The following is a 12,111-nucleotide window of genomic DNA, read 5'->3' as shown; positions in this document are numbered from 1 at the left end:
AAAATAAGTGTATCAATATTGCCTGTCGATGTTTAACTGAGAGATATTGAGCATATTCATCCGATTTGGCTTGAATGAATAGTAAACTCCTACTTAAAACCCAGGTGACGGTGTGGCATCCAGGTTCTTTGCAGGGGCAGATAGAAATGAAGAAGATCCGAGACTTAGCCCAGGCAGCTGTGGATGGCTTAGCATCTTAAAAATTCAGATTTGTGGCTCAGCAGAAATTCTTTTGGAATGCAAGTGCCCACGCCCCTGTTTTTTTTTAAATATTTGTGTGAATTGTGTAGCCACTTCAGCACCTGAAGAAGAGCCATTCACAGAGTGGAGCTAGGGCAGGATTCGTGATAAAACTGGAGACAGGTGTTTGGAACACTTTTGAAACAGCTTCACTCGCAAGTCGCTGGTTTCTTATTGGTTGAATATAACCATAGGTAGAACTTTTTTTAGACATCACAGTACTGCGAGTCAAACATGCCCTGTTTATGGTGCAAATTAAAATGCTCAGAAGCACATCAACAGGAAAATCAGACCAACTGATGTTTTTTTTCATGTATGTATGTGTGAGCACTTGGTTGGTCCTCAGTTGTGGGGACCAGTTCTTGACAAAGCACCATCCTTGTGGGGACCTTATGCCATTGTGTGTACCATATGCCTGGACCCTGGAGTGAAAATGTTAAAATTACTGGGTTGTCATTATTGGGTTTCAGTTTGGTCTGGTTAAGGTTAGCCATGTGTTTTGGATGGTTAGGTTTAGGGGGAGAGGCTGGGGAAAGGGTTATGTCATTGAGAAACCCCACAATAACCCAACAAGAAAAGAAATAGTGTGTGTTTGTGCGCGTGAAACAGAAATTGTTTTTTTTTCCTTAAAGCGTTGACCAGGGGAAATGTGCTTATTTAGCAACCCAGTCACAACTAGTAGCTATGGGTATTTTATTCTCTTGTGTACTTGTTGATCAACAATCAAACATGTCATTTACTGACCCTTTTTCAGGTGTTATTGGTATTTTATGGTGCTGGTGAAAATGCCAGCAAGGGCCGCAACTGGCTCTCAGGCCAGACTTTGGATACACATAATGAAATGTAGCAGGTTTGTGCCATCGTACTTCATATTTTAACAAAAAAATGATACTTCTAAGTGATTGTAAAGTGACCAACCTGGAACTCTTCCTTTGTCTGGTAAGTACATAACTTTATGTATTTATTTGTGTGTTTGTTGGTTCAAGTCCCACTTTTTCACTATCACTATGTCTCTAAAATCGGTGTCCTACTGCTGAACAGAGGAAAATCAAAGGTGACCCATGCTCCCTGTCAAACCGTCTGTATTCAAACACGTGTTGGTTGTATCTCCTCACGTCTTCATAAAATATACACTTGCTTAGTGCTCGACCCCATAAACACCAGGCTTACAGGGGACCTGACTCAGCACTTCTTGCCAAAGACGTAGGAAAGCATGAATTATTTACACGATTGCATTTTTTAGGAAAACAGGGTTCATCCATATGAAAGAGCTGTTTAGGGGCGTAATACATGCTGCGTGTTTGCTGCAGTCGTGATTAAAAATAGCCAGTCAACGTCACTTCAGGGTCTCGCTGTTTTCCAAAACTGGACTGGAGTGATGACTAACTCTTCGACCGACAGGTTTGCTGCGCGTGATATTGCTGCGCTGCTTGTATAAACATCTAAAACCTTCAAACATAGCAAACAGTAGCTGGTCTAGTTTGAGCTCCCAGGCTTCTGGGAGCCTTGACTTTGGTGGTCCGGCACGGCGCAGACATTGCAGACCTGTGACTGGATGGGAGATGACATTCTGTCGGAGGAATGTCTGGGAATCTCTTCCGTCATAGCTGAGGTGGCTGAGGAAGAATCACTCGGTGATACGTGATCAACTTTTCACCCCTGGATCTGAGCGTTGGATCCAGAAAGGCTTGGTAAAGGCAGAGCAGATGAGCCCAGTGAGTCCCACACAGTTGACTTTCCCTTCCCTCGCGGAGCAGCAGTCCCACAATACTCCATCCCTGACCGTAATTGCTGTTTACCAAGATCAATCTCTCCCTCTCTCGCGACTGTCTCCTGCTCTCAGGGATGATGTGGTAATTACATCTCCCGAACGCCGCTCCGCCACAGACGGGTCCACGGTCGAAGTGTTCATTTAGAAATTAGGGACGAGTCAGCAAATATCCAAGGTGGTAATTAGACTAACTTCATTTGAGATGTTAAGACTTCTTTTTTATCATCCGGTGCCGCGGTGTAACCGAGCCCTGATCTGGGCGCGAGAAGGAGCGGCTTCTGTTTCCGCCCCCACGCGGGAGCTCAGACCGCGGGAACATGACCGATTAAAAAGGGAAAATTTGATCTTCATTTGAAATCTTCAATGATTTAGTGCTGGTTTTAAGTGGAGTTTTCTCCTGGAGGTATCCAACGTCATGTTCTCTCACCTGGTGTAGGGTGCAACGCAGGTTGCTACTTTCTTTGTGGTGCCTTTTCTTTTTTTGTTCATTGACCATAAAGGTTTTTTGGTTTTTTTTTTTGGCTCGCTCAATTGGTCCCAGCTTCTCTTCACTGTAGTGTCTGTGGCTGTCTGAGCTTGTTGCAGTGGGAGTCGAACCACTTAAAGGCAGGGTCGGTGATCTTGAGAAAAAAGATGAGTCAGCAGTAATTTCGATCAGGAACCTATGGCTGTGTCCCATTTCTCACCCTAACACTGGGTTTTGTGCGGCCACGTGTCAGTGTCGTGTGTCCCAATACTCCTAAGCGCGAGGGCACTGGCCGTTCACCACTTGAAATGATCCCTTCAAACCCAGAGAGCTCCGGAGCTGACTTGAAACCAAGTGGGAATATGACGTGTGGAGAGATGTCCAGGAGACCAAAGGACTTTATTTCAAAACATGGACAGGACAACAGGGACATTTTAGTAGCGAGGACTAGTCTTCCGTTTGTTGACTTTCTCTGGTATCACAGGTTATCGAGCCAAATGGTCGACCGGGTCCGACAACATGAACAATACAACATGGATGTACAACAGTATGTTTTTATTTCTTCTTAACATACAACAGTGGGCTAGCATCCATGCTAACGTTCGTCACTTAATCACAACATCGTCATGCCTCTAACAGATCTATCACCGCAACATAGCGGTGAAGCCGGCTTTGGCTCCACCCACTTCTTCTCCGCTGGTTCACCAAACCAAGTGAGATGATCAGCGCCGATGCAAGACGTTGCAGAAACGTCTCCAACACTGGATATGCAGGAAACAAAATACAGCACGGCAGCCAATGACACGCTGTCTTTACGTGTTCCAATTCTTAGGGACGTCAGTCACTTCACTTGGTCGTCGGGCACTTCATAGTGGAGGGAACTCAAAACCAAGTGCTAGTGTTAGGCTGAGGAATGGGACACAGCCTAAGTCCACTACGTTGGTCAAGTAATATATGATTTATTTGCTTGTGAAAACACGTACATTTTCGGACTAAAACTCAAACGTTGCATGCTTGTCGTCGCAGCAGAATCCAACTGCTCCGTTGCTAAGGCAGATGCTAAAGGATGCTAACTATCAGATGCTTACTATCGAAGGTAGAAGACAGCAAACATTCGTTGACATTGTTAAACACTTACCGTGACCCTGTAGAGTTTGTCCCGCCTGCCTCGACCGACTATCGCGTGAGAGCCTGCGACAAGCATTGTAGTCCGCCCCGCTACATATCACACAAAACCTAGAGCAACTTTTGCACTTTATCACACAAAAAAATCACAAGCAAAAAGCCGGTTCTGATTTTGGTGCAATGCCGAATAAAATAAAAATCTGTCAGACCAGGAAGTGGATGATCAGCTTGACAAAGTGTGTCTTTTGTTGTTGTAAGTGTTCGGCGTGAAAGTGCCCTGAAATCTTTCATTTGAAGCGTCAGTTACTCCTAAAACGCTTTCTAAAAGTCCACCCGTAACTGCAGGATGTCACGGCTGATTGAAATTTTTACACATAAGTTAGTTGTAATTAGTAATATAGAAAAACATGTTCCAAAATTGAAAAAAAAAAGAATTTCTATCCAATTTGTCTGTCCCAATGTTAAGACAGAGTCGGTCACATGCTTGCCTGACATTCCATAGACTGGCATGTGGCTCAGGAAAACCAGTCATTTATCACTTAAAAATGTCTTTTAAATGCTAAAAAAAATACAGTTTTAAAAGTGTTTCTCTTGGTGAGGGACTGAAGGATGGTCCTGGCGCAGGCTTAACAGCAAGACGAGGGGAAGTGCAGGGAGAAGCTATGGAAACCAAGGAGCCTCTTCGGAGACAGGAATAACCAAGTAATGAGGAAACAGAGAGAAAGGCCAGAGTTTCCCTTCTGTGTGTGGTCTGTTGGTGCTGGGTTGAAGCGTGTGGGTAGAGAGTGAGGTGCTGTTCAACAACACGACGGGTCTTTTTAATAACAAGCAATATGAAATATGATGCCGGCGTTGGAGATTGTAATTTGCCTCCAAGGTTGGGGAAACATGCAGAAGAGACGCGGGCAGGATGACACAGAACTGGCCGGGACCAAAGTGGCGCCCACATTCCGAAACCCCTCTTCGCTGTTTTAATTCTCACGTTTGATTGATAATTCCCCACATCATTTTCAAGCAAAATAAAGTGCATTAGAGCAAGAGTTGCTGAGTGGAGGCTTCTGCCTTCCCAGATTTATCCGCTGTGCAGCCAGACAGTTGACAACTCCAGCTATTAAAAGATTATCGAGAGCTCTCACAGGGAATTCTGGGATCGTAGGGAAGCAAAGTCGCTCTGTTCATTCCTTGTGAATTAGCAAGGTGAAGTGTGACTGGAAGAGAGCCGTCGATTCCAGCGACTCTGTCGCCGACTTGGCTTCGATATGGCGCCACTGATTTTATATTCCTTCTTCAAGGCCACATGAAACATGCCACCGTGTTTCTGAGCTCCTGTGAACTCCACGTTGTCTTTATTCTCCAGTGTTCAATAAGACGCAGACACTTGACTTTCTCATGGTGGCAGAAAAAGTCCCATAAAAAATGCTCATCAACAGCATCTCACTTGGTTCAGAGTTCATGTCTTGATCCTCCAAGGAGGTCAGGTGATCATCAGCTTCTGTCTGTCTCAGATTTTTAAAGATGAAATGATTTCCAATAAAAGGAATGACTCTTCATCTCAAGAGTGGAAACACTACTCCCACCTGCTGTCCGATCGAGCTCACTGCGATCAATGATTTTTGAAATGTTTTACTGAATTTTATGGAAGTTTGGGTAAATTGTGTGTCATGTTTTGCGCTTCACCTGAGATGTTGAGAGAAACTGATTTGAAACCTTGTCCTTGGTGGCTTCAGGTGAGAGTAGGAGTGCAGGATGATGTGGTTCTGCCAAAGGTGAGACTTTGACTCCCAAACAAAGAACAATGGCAGCATCGAGAAATTCAGCCCGTGAAGCATCTGAACAAAACTGAATCTGTAAAGTCCAGGGCACCTCCCTCGGGAGTAATAGCACCTCCTCTGTGAAGCAGCTGAAGGTCCACTGAGCCAGCTTCAGGACAAAAATCCGCACTGGTCCTCTTGGATCTGAGGCCTCACTGGCTTTCTTCTACTGCAGACATGGGCAAAGTCCCATGCAGGGGCCACATGGGGCCCTCTGCTTGTATTTTTGTGGCCCTCAAGAGAAATCGAAATTGTACATTTTTAAATCATTAATTGCATTTGAATTCTAAATCATACTCACTAGCTACTTTCCAGGTCTTTATTTTCTTTTTCCCTCCTTTTATCCCTATCATTCGTCTTCCTTTTTCACTTTTATTGCTGTTGATATCAAAATGACAAAATACTTTAAATGACTCATGCTCATTGTCACATTATTTCCTGCCCCTGAAGATAAATAGAAGATGCCGAAAAGTACTTTACAGTAAACTTTATTTTAAAAATCTTTCATCATATTTATGTTTTATATCCGTAGTAAGAGCCTCCCATATTTATGATTTATATTCACTCTTTAAATAAAATCTATTAGAAAAAATAAAATAAAAATAATGCATATTACACGTTTGACTTCTTATCATTTTAGTAGCTAAATTTATAAATTTAAATGACTTATTACTCTTTTTCTTCTGCCCTACTGTCTGTTGGCTCGACGGCCCACAGTCACAGTTACCACCTTAGATGATTCATAATTGAAATGATATGAAGCCATAAATAAATCTTGTTTTGAAGGACTATTTTTATCATGAGTTAACATGTAAGTACGCATGAGCTTGTGTCACCGCTGAGTTTGGCTGTATGGACTGAGACACTGTCAGGCTTCTGCTTCAGCATCCTGCAGCTTCCACACAGATTGAGTGAGTTTTCTGAGCTTCATTCATGAGCCCCATTAACCAATGTGTTTTATTCAATACACAGCTTTTCCATTAATGACGTGTGTTTCTTCAACACACGGGGGCAGATTATGTTGATGGAGTGGCTACACGGCATTGACAGGTGGACGACGGCGTCAGAAGACAGATCGGATCGACTGCTTCATAGAAAGATCCGGTCGGACTTTTAGTGAAATTGTACTCCATGATGGATCAATGTTTTTTACGTCAAAACTGTCATTTCTCTGCTCAGCGGAAGCCGTTCTTGTCATGACCTCATGCGCTTCACTTTAACAACGCTGCCACTCTCTCACACACACGGCGGATGCCAGCTGCCAACCTGCTCATCATTTCACTCGGACACAACCATCCAAGCCGTGAGATTATTCCTCGTCCAGAGCCATAAACGTCGTCACCCTGTGGCCCCAAACGGCTGTAACAAATGCGCCAAATCCATTCACTTAATCACAATCATTTAAAATAACGTGCGGCGCAACGTGTGCTGTCTTTCACGGCCAGAGATATGAGGCGGATTCTCCGTCTTCCAGGACGTTAGGGGAGCAGTAACTCACACAGGTTTGGGTTTTTGTCAACGTTGCTGCTCTGGAAACTTTTCAGGGTTTTGATGAAAAGTGAAGGCGAGTTGAGGATCAAGAAAGAGCTGAGCCAGAAGACAAATCTCCGACAGGCGTCTGTGTGTTTCACAGAAGACATCTGTGAGAGACTCAGAGCAGAACCACCTTGTCGCCTTGGGGGTGGCTCCTGCTCAGCCCCTTCACTGAGCTGGTCTCAGCACATCGGGACCAGAGGTGGGCAAGTGAGTTTCCAATAGTCCCTGTCATATGCTGACTGATGTGGGGGTCTGTCAGGCCAAAAGTATGTAGCTTTTGTTGCTTAAATATTGCTCTGACATGAAGCGTATTCATTCCAAAATATTATGTGCTTAAAATTTGTTGTTGGTTTATTGAATATTTCTTCAAAATATGCATATCATTCTCAATAGAATCATAAATATTGGAGGCGTTTTTTACAGTGGTGAATATCTTACCACAGATTTATGGACAAAACATGTTAATAATCATATTTAAGCACTTCTTTACAACACTTGAAAAATGAGTTGTATTTAAGAATTCGTAATGAGTCATGGCAGAAGTATTATTTATTTTAGTAGTGTTGGGGCCACATGAGGCCCCCGGGCCACACTTTGCCCACCTCTGCGCTCCTACAGAACAGGTCACTGAGAACCTCCGTTTTGTTCACCAGTATCATCCCAATCCCAGCGAGGGCAGAGCTCCGACTCCTTCAGTCCACCCATGAGACCCTGAATCCCCTTGAACCCGCTGACCCCTGGCACACTCCTGAAACTAGTGATCTCACCGCTTATGGAAGTAAAAAAAAAAAAAAAACTCCATTGACAAATTTCTCTGCCAAAACAATTAACTCAGGAGCGTGAAAACAAAACATTTCTCCCAATCCGCTCTTGAAGCCGAACATCAATTTCTGGATGTTGCACTTTCATCTCAATAGTAAATTCAGTCTGCTCCCCGTCCTTGGCCCTTCAGGGGCGTCAGGCTCCGGCTCAGCCTTCACCAGCGTAATGGAATCGACAGAGAGGGAAGAAGAAAAAAAAGCTGCAGGTGTGATGTCATCACTATGAGACACTCGTGTGATATCATGATTATGAGGTAATGGCGAGAGGGAGGGGAAGTTTATGACTTTGGCACATGCCCAGTTTACCGTCAGCCAACCGCGACTGTGTACTAATGAGAATGGATTGTGTGTGTGTGTGTGTGTGAGTGCGGTTCAACGTCCATGTTCCAGCTATGATGCTTCCATGAGGTCTGACAACAAGGACAAGTCTCCACACAGAGCAGCGCCGCCCGAGACAAGTGAGTCCTTTTTACAGATCCATTTTTCACTCTGTTATTAATATAAACATATTCCATTTTTTTCTGAAATACAATACTACAATGTTTAAAAATAAACTTACAAGATTTATTTATCTTTTTTTGCTGTTTTTTTGTTTGTTTTCTGAGCTTCATTTGAAACATTGGATTGAACGTTGAAACTCCTCATGTTCATCCTCTTCTGCGGAAAGTGAACTGTGTATTTGTGTATACCCTGCTGGACGTTTATACGTCTTTATCTAAACAAATGACACGAGCATTTCAGCGTCTAATTTGAAAACTTTGGAGTATTTCATTTTCTAAATCAGCCGACTTTCACGTTCCTGAAATGCAACCTCTGCGTATTGTTCAGCTGAGTGGGACATAAGTATATGAGCTGGGATCATTTCTCAACTGAAACATGGCTTGAAGTGTTTAATTTACAAATTTAATTTTGTTTTTTTGCCATTGGAACAAAACAGCTTTATAAAACTTTATCTCTCCTCAACTTCATTTGACCACTCGGTGAGTCTTTCTCTTGAGTCCTGAGATCTGAATGTTTTGTGACGAAGCGTGAGCAAAGTTCCACACTCACTTCAGTGAGTCGTGTTCCCTCGTACGTTTCAGGGACATTTTTTTAAATGAGTGGAACAAACGAGTGAATGGTTGTGGATGGGAGACAGAAGTCAAACCTGAAGTGCAGATCTCTCTCGGGCTGCATGGCAGGACTCTGACTCAGCGGCCGTTTGTCTGACGCAACCAGAGCTTCCTGTGTCCACTGCTTCTCTGGTGGCAGCTCTCCCAGTAAGTCAGTGGCGTTAACTGTTTGCTGCCTCTTTACGACGGCAGGCAGCGAAGTTCGTGCTGCGGCTTGTGAGAGTATTGTCTAACGCTGTCAATCCATTTGAAGGATTTGAAAATGTCCAAGCAATTTTACCTGCTCTGGTTTTGTTCTCGTGTTTCCCCCTCATTCGTTTCTGTTGTGTTCAGGTCTGGATGTTTTTAGAAGCTTCGACCCTCAAGTGTTTGATCAGTCAGTGTGCTGCTGCCGAATCTTGTCTTGTCAGTGTTTTTCAACCTTTTTCAAGCCACAGCGCACTGGGTTTGTTGAAAAAATACGGGCCGGGCAATATGTCAAAAATATATAATGATTTATTTATTTATTTACTTACTTTAAATGTTTTCGATTTTATTGTAGTTTGGAGTTTCCAGACAAATCCTTAGCATTCTTTGCCTGAACTTGCTTCATAAAAACGTATTCTTTCTCTATATACATTTTGGAGCACATTTATTTTGTTGTGCATTTAATTTTTCGCCAATTTTTAAACCACAGAGCAAACTTTGACAGTCCATGAGAATCAATAAAGTTTTGAAGTGAGACGTCACATTAGCCGTTAGCTCTGTTAGCTCTGGTGCAGACAGTCTTTGGCGTTGCGGGTCCGACAAGGATCCCTCCCTCCCTCCATGGTTCTGTGGTGAAAGTGTGTGGTCGAGTTAGAGGCGCATCAGGTTTAAAAAAAGCTGGAAGTGGCGCATGTGAGCGGCTTCTTGGCTGCGAGTGTGTGGGGAGAGGAGCGTGGCGCACCACAGCAGTGCCGCTTTGACTGATGGACAGATCAGCGCATCAACACACTGGAGCTCTACAGTAGAGTGGATAGAAAGAATGACAGCGAATCCATGTGATCTCCTCACCTTGGTGGCTCCTCAACACCTTCTCATTGTCATGATTTCATGTCATCATATCGCCCACCTCTGTCTCCGGACACATGAGGTGAAACTGGATCATTTTCCCACAGCACACCTGACACTCTCTCACGGCACACTAGTGTGCCGCGGCACCTCGGTTGAAATACGCTGCTGTAGATCTTTTGGTCTGAACAACATTGAAACACATTTCATTTTAAAACAAACCCCACAAGTTCTCCTCCTTTTTTCCTTTTGCACCGCAGACATTTTGTCTCTCTTTACATCATCCTCTAAAGGCTTCTGTCCGGGTGCAGAGCCTTCAAAGTTCAAGCAGCTTCAGACGATGCGACTGTGAAAGATTCCTCACCGATGAGAGGTCTCCGTCTGAGTAACAATATTCTCACCATGTCATGTGAAGTTTCCAGGTGGTCTTTTATGTCCTCAGACCCTGCTCGTGGGATTTGGGAATTTTCTTGGAAGCTGAGCTGATGACTCAGGAGCCTTTCTGGGAATAGTTTCAGTAAGAAAGGGGGAAGCCTTCCAAATGGTTTAAGCTTGCTCGCGTCAGGACGGTCCTAACTTTATTCACTCTGATGGACTTCATATTATATTCAATAGAGCTGGAGGAGCTGGAGAGAAGAATTAAATTTACTCAATAATTCACTGCTACATTGTGTTTATTTAGTTTGACTTAGTTCATGATCTGTATATTAGTATAACGTTCGACTGTGATAATAATGACCTCAATAACATCTACTTTAACTTGTGTGTGAAAACAAAGACAAATGAATCATCTTGTATTAAAATTGGAATTTTACTTTAGATTTATTCATTTATTTTGCTATACATTTAATTTCACTCCATTTCATTTTTTAATTCATTACACACATTGAATACACAAATCTTTGAACCATTAAAATTGAATAAGTAAACACATTTTTTAATAAAAACGAAACTATGTTAACTTGACTCAGGACGGTTAAGCATTAAATTCCTTTAATTTTGCCGTAATTCCCTGTGAATCCCTGTCAGAGAAACGTCTCGGATCCATATGTGCAGTGGCTCAGATGAACATTCACGTCTTGAAATTTATAGATTGTTAAACCGAGACCTCCAGCCGCTCATAAACGGCAGAGAAAGTGAGCCAAATGAAATGGTCTGCAGCTGTTGACATGCGGACACGGCATGTTCCGGACGACGCCTCAGATCCAGTTCGAGTTTTGTACTGAAGGTGGTTTGGATCAGGATTCTCCTTTGTTTGATGTTTCAGTGATCGGTGTGGGATGGGGGAAGTGTGTTCCTGAGGTCCAAGTCATCTCTAGATTTGAGAGTGTGAACATGTGCACATGGGAAATGAGTTTAGGTTCAGCTCTTGGTGGGGCAACGCTCAGCTTCCTCTGCAATTTCACCAGAAGCTGTGACTCAACGTTACAGGAAAACATGAAAACTGAACTCAGGAAAATGAATGGAAACAATTAGACACAAACTAAATATGTGAACAGAAAGTGGTTTTTTTTTTAAAAAGTAATAATTTGAGTTAAAAATAGAAAAATTTAGCTCCACAAGAGTATCATATTAAATGTATCCACCATGTGCTTTGTGAGATTATTCCGCTGGTTCTGGCACGGCTGCAAATGCGACCGTGAGCGTCTCCTCCGCGATAAAAATGAATCTTCCTGAAATTCATGAAAAGAAGTTGAAATTCATACTTCATAAAAATACACAGCGAATTTCAACATGATAAAATGCGCAGCTGCTACAGGTCAAAAGCTCCAGTGGCCGTCCCATCGCGCCCCATCCTCCGCGCCCATAACACCGGACAAGTTTCCCTCCGTCGAGTCGTGCCTCTGCTTGTGTCTTTATGTCGAGCTGTAAACTGGCTAGCACAAACAGTTAACCATGGACAACGATTTAACCAAACCCTTTCACCCATAATACTAACCATAGCTCCACCCTAACACCCATCATGGTAGCCTGCCCAATAGGAGCGCACAACTTTTCTGGGAAAGAAAAGCTCCAAAAAAAATTGTCTCGCATTTGGTGCATTAAAAAAGCACTACAAAACGTGTCTTTGAATGCAGCACGGCTGTGTGTCTGTAACTACTGTAAGTGAGGAGTAAGCTCCTAGAAACAGAAAGCAAGAGGTTGTTTTTATATATATATATATATATATATATATATATATATATATATATATATA

The sequence above is a fragment of the Synchiropus splendidus genome, chromosome 10 (assembly GCF_027744825.2).
Source record: "Synchiropus splendidus isolate RoL2022-P1 chromosome 10, RoL_Sspl_1.0, whole genome shotgun sequence".
NCBI lineage: Eukaryota > Metazoa > Chordata > Actinopteri > Syngnathiformes > Callionymidae > Synchiropus > Synchiropus splendidus.
Note: the sequence above shows the minus strand (reverse complement) of the source record.